The following is a 12,206-nucleotide window of genomic DNA, read 5'->3' on the forward strand; positions in this document are numbered from 1 at the left end:
CCCATATCACTCCACAATATTCAAACTAGCACATGTTTGCATGGGACCACACTCATTTAAAGGGGTGGGTGTTCTTAAACTTTAACCTCTATTTTCTGAGTACAGTAGAATGATCTGCTTAAACCAGATGTTTGAATTGCTTTACAGTTGGAGGTCAAACCTGTCTTTGTTTACTATGAGGAAAAAGTCTATTCTACTCAAAATAGAATATTTATTGCCATATTAATTTTTATTGTTCACATCAAAAACTGTAAAAAGCAACCATAACTGGAAGTAGAATTTTTTTTAAATAACAAATTTCTTGAGGGTTGTGAAGTTAATTTACAGTTCTGTTTAATGAATTCTGGTAAAATTTTTGTTCACTTTATCACGTGAAAACTAATATTGTGACAATGGCATTTTTCCAGGGCAATGACAAAATTCACTTTAATGTGAGAATTCACTTTATCGGTGTTCATTTTAAGGGGAATCAACTATATAATTTTTTTATCATCACATTTCATATTTTGATGTTTAAGTAAATTTATTTTTCTAACTTGTTTTCACTTATTCCAAGATAAATGTCATTTAAGAACTTCTTAAATACAAATAGATATTTCATAGAAAGTATTATTTTATTCATAATTCATATGATGATGTATCCATTTTCATATTTAAATGAAAAAATGTTGCAGTGTGGTGACTGCTGAGTTGGAATAATTACACTTGACTACATATAAATGCTCTCTGATTCTAGTTTTTAATGTTCTTCCAGTCTCACCTATGTAATAATACACTGGTTGACAACTTTAAACAAAAATATAAACTGAATTATTGTTTAATATTGTTTGTTTTTCTTTTGATCAGTTCTTCAATTTTAAAAAAATTATTATTATTGTTTGAAGTAGGAGCTACTTTAAACAATAATAATAATTTTAATACAACAATGCAACTAGGCTAAGCTAATATATAACTAGTGTTCTGTATGAGAAGTTCTCTACAGCAATTTTGTGCTTGCTTCCAATGATTTTAAAAGAGAATAAGAAGCATTTGAGTATTATTTAATTAGCTAATTATATCCCAGATTTTTGACAAGTTTTGGCTTAAAATTGTCTTGGCAATTTGTTAAATATATGCACTAAGTGATTGAATGTAATATTTAAACAAAATTTTATCATGAGTTGTAAAGATTTTTTTGTTATTTAACAAAAAGATAACAATATTATACAATACAAAAAATAAACATATAAGAAATTGATTCTCAGCTTATCTCAATAGGGACACAGGTTGAGAAAAAGATAAATTATGTGGACAACAATAAGTCACTCTCTCAGCCATGTCAAGACAGCACAAAAAAAAAAGAATGCTGTTGGACAAGTGACAAACAAAATGTATTTTAATCTCTTTGAGTATTGTTGCCAATACTTGAAGATTGGAAATATAACAGAATCTGATAGCTAGTAAGTCACACTCCATTATTTCTATATTATTAGTAATTCCAAAACTAGCAATGTCCTGTTTTAAAACTTTACTAAATGACAGACTAACTTGTAATTCTATTGCTGTATATAATATGTAGTATAAATTTTATATCTTATTTTTATGGTTAAACTGCAATATTTGTTATAAATATAAATAATATAAAATGCAACACAACTTTATAATAAAACTCTGTTTTATTTTTTTTAAATAACAAATTTTTCAGAAATGAAGAAAACAAATTTAAAAGTGTGTGTGGGTTTGTGTATAAACACAAAAAATAACTGTTGGACTTGCTATGAAAAATTTTACATAGATATTAAGAACATATAAAAGCCCTGTGTAGGGATTTTGTTAGCCTTTTCAAATTGTAGTTTTTTTGCTAATGTTCTCTTGAAAACTGTAGCAAAATTTAAAATTTTGTAGCAAAACAAGTAATGTAAAAAAAATGCTTTCAACCAACATAACAAAAATTGTAGATTTTATTTTGATATCACCTAGTACAAAATTAGAAATGCTATAACTTACCCATAGTCATACTAAATTAACAATTGAATGTGTCAGTTTTTTTCCCATACAGTAAAGGCAGCATGAAAATCAAATTCTCTGAGATGGACTATTGATTGATATATTCATCAAATTGCTAACATTTATTATATCTAGTCTATTGCATATAGAGGTTTTAATGAGATTCATTTCACTAAAATCACTTTAGTGAAATGAATTTGTACTGCTGTTTGATATTAAAAGGTCTGCTTTTTACCATGACTGCCATGGATTCAGTCAGGTAAAGGGAAAACTAGATGGTGGAGATAAATCTGGGTTCCTCAAGACTGGCAGATTTGTGTCTTTAACACTTAGTCATCTAGCTGTCTATTTGAAAATCATTCAAAAAGTAAGTTACATTTCTCTCCCAAAGATGGCAGTATTGTACAACAAGAGCAAAGCTTGCACAGAAAAGAGTTGAGTTTCATGGCTTTCTACAGTGGCATTTTTGTTCAAGTAACAGCAAGAATTGCTGCATAGTATGAGAACAAAATGGTGTGTCAGCTGGAAACTTACTCCAACATTGAAGTATGCAGATTAATACATTTTCTGTGGGAAAAACATCTCCTGTGTATTGAGATTCATTGTGAAATATTGGCTATGTATGGGTCACATACAATGTCATGTCCAGCCATAGTGAAATGGTTGGCCAGCTAGTGTTGCCACCTTTTCAAAATTGCTGATCTGGACAGTATGCCAGGTTTGTTCAAACAGAAGTTCCTGACACATGAGCATTGTCATTTTACAATGCGAAGAATAACGTGCTAGATAACTTAGCCCGTAGACATGTATGATTGTAAATTCAAAAAGAAAAGGAAAAAAAAGGGTCAGCAGGTTGTGCGCCATATGTAAACAGACAAACATGGCAGAATTGCAGATGAGTTTCAGTGAATGTGAGTTCTTTCACTGTTAAAATAATGTAAATTTGTAAAAATATTTGCAAGAACTTTGTTTCATTGTAATTTCACAATTTCTACAAAATTCCTGAACAAAATTAATAGTTCACTCGGACAGTGAGTCAATTCCCGGATTGTCCTGGTGAAAACCAGACAGGTGATAACACTAGTGCCAGCAGTTCAAAGACAGCTCACAGACTTAACCAATGCAGAAAAGCAAGGAAGGCCAACAATACTGAGCACGACAGAAGTGGTGCAATGGGTGGAAGACATGACTCTCAACAATCACACAGTGACTGTTGCACAAATTGCACAAGAGTTCAGAATATTTGTTGGCAGTGCTCATTCCATTGTCTGTCTGGATTATTGCAAATTATGCTCACAATGGGTTACTCACTCATTGACTTCCAAACGTAAAGGTTTGTGGCTTCTCTGGACTTCCTTTAACATTATGCTTCAAAGGCAATGATTTCTTAAGCCACATCACTATATGAGATGAGACATGGGTGCATCATTTCATCCCAGAAAAAAAAGTGAGCGTCTATGGCATGGAGAACATCATCACCTGTGAGAACAAAATATAAAGTTGCCCCATCAGTGGGTAAGGTCATGGCCATGGTCAATGAGGCTGTAAGATTTAAGAACAACAACATTTATAAATACAGTAGAACAACTGGAGCTTATAAAACACCAGTTTTTAATGCTGGCTGGCTCTTAGCCTTTGGGAATATGGCTGCATCAGAGGAATGATGATGTTATGCTCATAGGTTTATGTTCTCTGTCAGGAAATTTGAGGCTATTATGTTTTTGCATGATAAGTTTAAAGGCATGTTAATTAAAACTTTTGCCACATATATAAAGAGATTGCTGCAATTAATTTTTCAGCATTATGCAAAGGATACCTGTATACTCTACAGTTCTGAAAGCTTTTCAGCTTATTTTCTGTAATAATAAATTTACTAATATAACCTATTAAAGCTCAGTAAAACTTCAGTATACAGCTGATCATAATAAATTACTATACTATACATCCACTTTCTCATTTTCCATATCATTGGAAAAAACATTAACTCAGATTTGTAAACTTGAACAACCTTCATCTTCTATTAATCAGAATTAGTGAGGATTTATTGTATAAAATTCTATGAGATGATAACAGTATATTATTATTGTTGCAATGAGAGTGAAGTCAATAGTTAGAGATAATTAATTTTGTTAATATCTTAGAATGTAAGATCTCTAATTGCAAAATTGCCATTTAATATCTAACAAAGAATTTCAAATTGGTTATAATGGTCAGACTGGACTCTGGTCACGTTCTGCTTGTCTAACTGACCTGATAAAAGACGTCCCTGAATCTCGCACCCACACACAGGTGTAACCTGATCAATCCCTGATTGGACCCCAGTCATTAAGTTTTCACATGTGCATAAACAACTGACCTAACAGTTTTTCCCCTTTTAAGGAAAAACTGACCTAATTGACAGTTTATGCAGAGATAGTTCTTTTGAGAAGGGTTGATTTGAAGCCATCCAGTCGGGATCTGAGAGTGTGCTGATCAATGCAGAGGCTGTGGGGCTAAATTTTTGGGTGGCATTTCTTTGACAGCAAATGGTCTCTCAAATGGGGGGGACTCATTATCCTGTTGGGTCAGTCTCTCAACCGGACGCTGTAATTCTGGAGTCGGAGTGGGACGTAGTGGGATGGAGAAGACTTTTCTGATGATGGAAAAGGGGTCATTCTCAGGCTGTGATCAAGAAGATTGTCTTCATATGAGTTGGTTGATGTGAAATCACCGAGTTGATCCATCAGATATTTCCACTTTGTATACAGTGTTTCTGGTTTTGCATTTGATTGTTCTCAGTTATTAATTTTGAGAGCGTTGATGTCGTGCAAAGACTAGCTCTTTAACTGCGAAATTTTGCTCTTGGACTCCATGCTTGCAGTTGAATTGCCTCTCCATTTTGATGTTGCACTCTGTTGGATATTTTGATGGCAACAATAGGTCGAGAGATGTTTGAACCTTGTATCTGAAGAAGAGTTTGACTGGTGATTTGCAGTCTGGCAGAACCGAATTTGGAGTTATTTGATAGGTCTCCAGAAATATGACCAAAGCATGTTGTATGTTTCCTTCCCCTTTTAACTTGAGGAGAGCTCACTTCAGCATGTTGATGAATCATTCTGCTTGCCCGTTGGATTGCGGATGGGAGGGTGGTGAAAAGATCTGCTTAATTCCTTGTTGGTCACAGAATCTTTTGAATTCGTATGAGCTGAACTGCATTCCATTATCACTGATGAGAACTTCTGGCAGTTTGTGATGGATAAGGAGTTTCTGCAGCACACTGATTGTTGCAAGAGATGTAGCTGGTGATTTCTGGATACTTGGAATAGGCATCCACCAAAATGAGAAAACTTTGGCCCTGGTAAGGTCCTGGTAGTTGATGTGGATACCCTTCCACAGGGTAGCAGATTTCGGTAAAGAGAATAGTTCAGAAGTTACTGATTATTTGGCTGCTGCGATATATGGAGAGCACTGTTGCATGGTTGACTTGATTCAATGTTGAGGTCCATATTTGGCCAATAAACATAGTTACAAGCTAGAGATTTCATGTACCAGATGCCAGGGTGTCCATGATATAGAAGTTTAAGTACCCTGTGTTGCAGTACTGTGGGGATGATAATGCATTCGTTGTAGAGGAGACATCCCTTTTTAATGCTGAGTCCATCACATCGATGGTATAATTGCTGGATTTAAGCCCAGTCAGAGGACACTCAAAGCTTGTTAACATTCGGCCACTTTGATATGTTATACTGCCTTTTTGTTTGAAGGAGTTGATCTTTCTCTGTTTGCTCACACAGTTTGTTGAAGGTTACTGGAAGTTGAGATGACATGGCTGTAAGGTCCATCTCGGCGTGGATGGTTGCCACGACCGTTTTTTCATCCCTTAATGGTTGAGTGGAGATGAGGCGTGACAAGGCATCAGCTTGTCTGAATTCAGTAGTTTTCCAATATTCGATCTTGAAGTTGTATCCAAGAAGAGTTGCTACTCAGCGCTGCAAACAGTTAGTGGTGTGTATCAGAATACCTTCCTTGTTGCTGAAGATGGCAAGGAGAGGTTTGTGGTCCATGAGAAGAGTGAAAGGTTGTCCATAAATCATCTTATGGAACTTGTGAAGAGAGAACTATGGAACAGCAAAGATGAGGGCAAGACCTTCTTTTTCGATTTGACTATATTTCTTCTCGGCTGAAGTGAGTGATCGAGAAGAATGAGTGATAGTCTTGATTGATCCATCAGGCAGATGGTGTTGGATGATGGCACCAAGCCCTAGGCTTGATGTGTCAGTTGCAACAATGATATAGATTGTTGGTTCATAGTGAGTGAGAAGTAAATCCGACTTGAGAATGCTCTTCATGTGCTGGAAGGCCTGTTGGTATTTGTTTGACCACTGCCACTTTTGGTCTTTCTGGAGTAATTTGTCTAGTGGTTGGCAAATTTGATGCATATTATGGAATAGTTTACCATACCGAGGAATGAGCGAAGTGTGGATAGGTCTGTCAGCAGAAGCATATCGATGATAGCTTTGACCTTAGAAGGGTTCAGGCAGTCTCCATCCTTATCGATGATGTAACCTAAGTATTTGATGGAATCCTTGAAGTATGCACACTTCTCCAGTCAGATTCGGAACCCATAGTTGTGGATGCGATGGAATGCTTTGTGGAGATATTGATGATGATCATCCACATTGCCACTAACAATGACTATATCATCTAGATATGCAAAGGCAAATGATAATCCCAAGACCATGGAGTCCATGATAGATTGGAAAATACTTGGAGCTGACTTCACTCCAAATAGAAGACATTGGAATTCATAGAATCTGTGGTGTGTTGCAATATTGCAGAGTTTCGTGGAAGTGTCCTCGAGTTCCATTTGCAAATAGGCGTCAGAAAAGTCTATTTGTGAGAATACTTGGCCACCGTTGAGCATGGAGAAAATATCTACTGGAAGTGATAAGGGGTGCTGATTGAGCTGGAGAGTGTTGTTGAGACTCATTGAGTAGTCCATGCACAGTCATGATGATCCTTTAGGTTTTGTAATTACTATGATGTGAGCAGTCCATTCAACATAGTCAACGGGTTTGACGACTCTTATGTTCAGCAGGCAGTATAATTTCTCTTCCACTTTTGGTTGTGAGGCATACAGAGCTGATCTGGCCTTGTGTTTGACAGGTGTGACATCTGGCTTCAACATTAATGAGGCTTTTGTTACCTTGCAGAGTCCAGTTCTTCCTCAAAAATTTCTGGAAAGTTGCATTGCAATGATTTGATGTCTTGAAGCTCATTGTTTAACTCCTGACAGATGCTTACATTATAGACTTTAGCAGCGAAAAATTGGAAAAGGTGCATAGTGTCAATCCTGAGGAGGTTGAGAGCTCTTTTCTTGGCTACATAGAACCGGTTCTTCTTTGCAGACATTGTGACAGAAAGAATGGTGGCAAAAGAATACTTCCATCATATCTGGCTTGTTCCGTACATGGCTGGAGTGTGGGTTGTCCAATGGCATCATAAGTCATTTTGTCAATAATGTTAATTTCAGAATCATTGTTGAGATAGAAGTTGACTGGGTGTCCATTAACCTCAATCCTGATTTTTAGCAGTCGGCAGGTATTTACAAAATTTTGGATAATTCCTACCCTGGCAGAGCACACTTGCTTTTTTCTTTTGTGGTTGTTGACATAATTTTTCCAAATGTCCTTTGCAATTGCACTTTTGGCATTTGTGCCTTATGTATGCACAGTCTTTGTACCAATGCCACTTGCCACATCACTTGCAAGTACTTGGTGGACAGTTTGCCTTCTTGGTCTTTTCTTCCTTGGGCGGAGTCTTGGTGTGGACATTATTAACAAGATGTTCAGTTTCTTCGTACAACTTATTTTCAGAATGCTTCACTATAAACTCTTCACAGTTATTCATCATATCATTGAATGTAACATTTTCTCCATCCGAGTTAAGCTTCTAGAGAATTTGAGTGTGTGGCTCTCATGGGCTTTTGACTTAATCCCTGGTCACACTATGCGATTTCTAGCCGCGCAGGCGACTGCATCTGCAACAAGCGCGAGTCTTCTCGTGGTCACACATTGTTCGCTGATGTTACAACTGGGAAACACGTGACCTTATAATAAACCAATAAAATTACAGTAGCTTGTTTTTGACTACTTTCGTGAGTTTGCCGATATTTTACGTTCTACTTCAGAGTATTTATGGAATTTTACCTACTTTTCTTATTAAAATAGCAAGCAGTTCCTTTTCTGGAATGAATAAAAGAAAAAAGGTGTTATTTTGATAGAGCTGGCGCGAATACATGAATAGATAAAATCTTCGATAAAACGAAGAATTAAAATCCCACAGGTATTCGTGAGCCTGAATAAGCTCGATCAATCTTGATTCTGTAAAAGTATTAATCCTCTAACTATCCGCCATGATGATGAACTATTTTCAATGTTGTCACTGTATGATGTGGCACAAAGGCGTTTGTTGATTGGATGCGCGTTTGCAATCGTCGTGAGTAGAACAAACTTTTTGTTTCTAGTTGCGGTTGCAGTTGCGCCGGTTTTCAAGGGAGGATTACTAGTTAACGGGAACAGCCGTCGCGGTTGCAGTCACTTGTGTGGCTGGAAATCGCATAGTGTGACCAGGGCTTTATGTCCAGTGAGAACGACGAGACAAAAGAACTGTTCTTCCATCTGAGCACTAAAGTTATATTGTTGTCGGGCTGCTCTCAGTTGGTTTGTGAAATGGCTGAAGTCTTCACCATCATCAATTGCAATATGCAGACAGTCATAGCTGTCTGCAAAGATCAAACATTTCTTGCTAAAAAGTTACTGGAGTCGTAAAATGGTTTCCTCAAAGTCCATAATATGCTTTGGCATATAGCATTTATTGTACTTGCTGAAGGCAGACACAGAAAGTTTAGTCATAAGAAACTTGACTTTTTCCTGGTTGGCCATCTTGGGTGCTGCGCAGTCCAGAGCAAACTTAAAATGACTTACCCACTTGTCGAATTTTGAGCTATCTTCTTCATCAGGTTGGAATTCCAGTAACTAAGGGAGTGTTCCTGAGGACAATGTTGACGATGAAGGTGATGAGGGAGGTTGTGTTGAAGAATGAATGTGTGTGATAAGTTCATATAAAGCCTCCTCTTGACGTCATGCAGCCTCCTGTTGTTCTGCGAGTAATGTTTTTTGGAGTGATTTCACAGATTCCAGGTCCATTGCTGTATCCTTAATCCTTGTCACCACCATTAGGATCTTTGAGTGTAAGATCTCTAATCACAAAATTCCTGTTTAATATCTAACAAAGAATTTCAAATTGACTGGTTATAATGGTCGGACTGGACTCTAGTCACGTCCTGCTTGTCTAACTGACCCAAACAAAAGACATTCTTGAATCTCGGACCACACATAGGTATAACCTTATCGATCCCCAATTGTTAGGCTTTTGCATGTGCAAAAAGAACCAATCCAACAAATGTGAATTAAATTGACTTTTGCACTGTTAAAGGGTTAAAACAGTTAATTAACTGTTTTAGTTGTAGCATAATTACAATAAATATTTTCCCTCTCAAAAACTTAATAAAGCATTATTTAAACACATTTTGAAATGAACCAGTTTCAAGATATTTGTGATTTTTCTCTTGTTCTTTTCATCGCTATAAATAGTGATGTATACTGAATGAATAAATCTTAGTGATCTTTTACATTTTCTTTTCCAACAAAATGGTTCAAAGACGGATAAATTATTTTCTAGAGCTTTCTCGTTTAATTCAAAAATTGTTGTTAAATTGAAATTGGTTAGATCTATTTTAAAAGTGGAAATAAAGTGATAAAATGATTAGTATTTTAATATAGTATAAAACAGTTTTTTACATATTAATTAAATTTATAGAATAATAATTTTTTTAATTTTTGTAGAATTTCAAGATAAAAATGTGTAATTGAATAAAAATTGAGAAAGAAGTCTTTAGGTGAGTATTTGATTATATTAAAAAGTTATTTAAGTATATATGTATATACAAACATATATTTCTGTTTTATGAGAGAATATTTGTAAATTTATATTTAAAAATTGATATTTTGTATCTGAAGGCAAATTCAGACATATGATTATAAAATAGATGCAAAATTTATTCCAAAAAAAAGAAAATATATTTTTTGTAAAAAATTTTGCAAATGCTTATATCTATAATTATATGAGTAAAATATGTTCTTTCAGTGAAAAAATATTATGTCAACAGTATTATAAAGATTATTTTTAGTAGGTTTCTGATATAATTATTTGATAATTGTCACATATCAACATTTTTATCATATGTAGTATTATTTGAAATGAAATTTTATGATATATATAAAATTTATCTTGTTTTGGGTATTTCAAACATTTTAACATATAAATTATTTTAAAACAAATTGGAATGAATTATAAATCATTAAAGTAAAGATTATAGTTATGATACATCTTTTTGTTTGTTTGCTGTTGTACTTGGAATAGTTTGCTACATGCAGAATCTTATATTATAGTCATTTTCTTCAAATAAATAATTGCAATACATTTTATGGAAATTTCCTTTTTTTTTTCCTATTGTTAGTGGATCTTCATACTTGACATTAATTTATCTAATGATATTACAAAACAGTAAGTTTGGATGATGATGGTTCTTTAATACTGTAACTAAATCTTAAAATATATTTCAAATTATTTGAAATGATAGATGTATGTTCACTAATTGAAATAAATCATGGAATTAATATTGATTAAAACAAAAATTTGTTCAGTTATATTTGAAGATTTTCTAAATTTTAACATAAAGTGACAAACAGTTGGATTGTTGGAAAGAGATTGTAATCTCAAAATGACCAGCTTGTTTTTTTTTTCCTTAGCATCATAAAGGTCTGCTTTAACTTGTATAAAAAGCTATCCATATCTGTATTAATTAATAACAACCCAAGCAAGTCAGGTGTTAAGAATTATCTATTTTATCCAGCAGGAAACAAAAATGAAAGATTTAATTAATGTATGTTGCTTTTTGTCACTGGAAGTCTGACCTTATTATTCTCAAGTGTTTTCTTCATTTTAATATATTCTTAAAAAGTTTTTAGATTGATTATATGTATTAGGTTGTTCGGAAAGTAAGTTCGTTTTTTTACCACTAGACGGATTAGTCGCATTTTTCCTGCCATTTTCATTCTAAACTGTATTATCATTATATATTTTGGCAGCTAGCATTTTAAGGCTTATTTGTAAAAAATTTTGTTTGATTTCGTACAATTGTTTATTTTTTGTGTCCCATCAAATATGGAAGATCGAAAGCATCATTTTCGGCATATTTTGCTTTTTTATTACCAAAAAATCAAAATGCTGTTCAAGCAAGAAAAAAATTGTGTGATGTGTATGGAGAAGATGTATTGACAGAACGACAGTGCCAAAACTGGTTTACAAAATTTCGTTCTGGCAATTTCAATATTGAAGATGCACCATGTTCTGGATGGCCAGTTGAAGCCCATAAAAACAAAATAAAGGTACTGATTGAAGCAAACTACTGAATAACAACACGTGAAATCACTAAGAGATCAAATTTGTCAAATTGAACTGTTTATGATTACATGAAACAAATTGGTTTCATTTCAAAGCTTGATATATGGGTTCCACATGTTCTTAAAGAGAGATGCTCTCTTTGGTGGGATTTTAAAGAAACTTTTTTTTTTTAGAGCTTTTACCAGATAATTTAACAATTGATTCAAAAGTGTACTGCCATTGAGTAAACAAATTGAGTAATACAGGGTGTGTTTACTTCTGAGTTAGCAGTGCTAATTCTGATAACCGGATGTGACGTCATTAGCACGTGTATTCGTGCTTGCTTGTCCAATTCGAAAATTAACACATACGCTAACAAGAAATATGGCTGGAAACCACCATATTTCTTGTTAGCGTATGTGTTCACTTTCGAATTGGACAAACAAGCACGAATACACGTACTAATGACGTCACATCCGGTTATCAGAATTAGCACTGCTAACTCAAAAGTAAACGCACCCATAGTAGAGCCTCGAAAACTCGGCACTCGATAACCCGGCACTCCGGATAACTCAGCCAGACCCTGGCAGGGCAAAAAAATCCTTTGTTAATTAATTTTCATTATAGACAGCTTTATGCCTCATAAAGTATTTTTCTGAGGTCTGTCTTATCAGGTAAATTACTGTACGCAGTGTATTCATTAATTTTCATTTTCATGTAGTAAAGGCTCTATG

General features: G+C 34.5%; 1 long non-coding RNA gene across 1 annotated transcript in view; it reads left to right on the forward strand.

Annotated features, from left to right (window-relative positions):
• LOC111613065 overlaps window positions 1-9,928 on the forward strand; it is a 30,282-nt gene extending 20,354 nt beyond the window's left edge. The window contains exons 3-4 of the long non-coding RNA XR_002754710.1: window positions 1,258-1,439; window positions 9,873-9,928. This is a non-coding gene — a long non-coding RNA (uncharacterized LOC111613065). The remainder of the gene's footprint in view (window positions 1-1,257; window positions 1,440-9,872) is intronic.
• Window positions 9,929-12,206: the final 2,278 nt, after the last annotated feature.

This window comes from Centruroides sculpturatus, unplaced genomic scaffold (assembly GCF_000671375.1).
Source record: "Centruroides sculpturatus isolate CEXI.00-Female unplaced genomic scaffold, Cexi_2.0 scaffold1735, whole genome shotgun sequence".
Lineage (NCBI taxonomy): Eukaryota > Metazoa > Arthropoda > Arachnida > Scorpiones > Buthidae > Centruroides > Centruroides sculpturatus.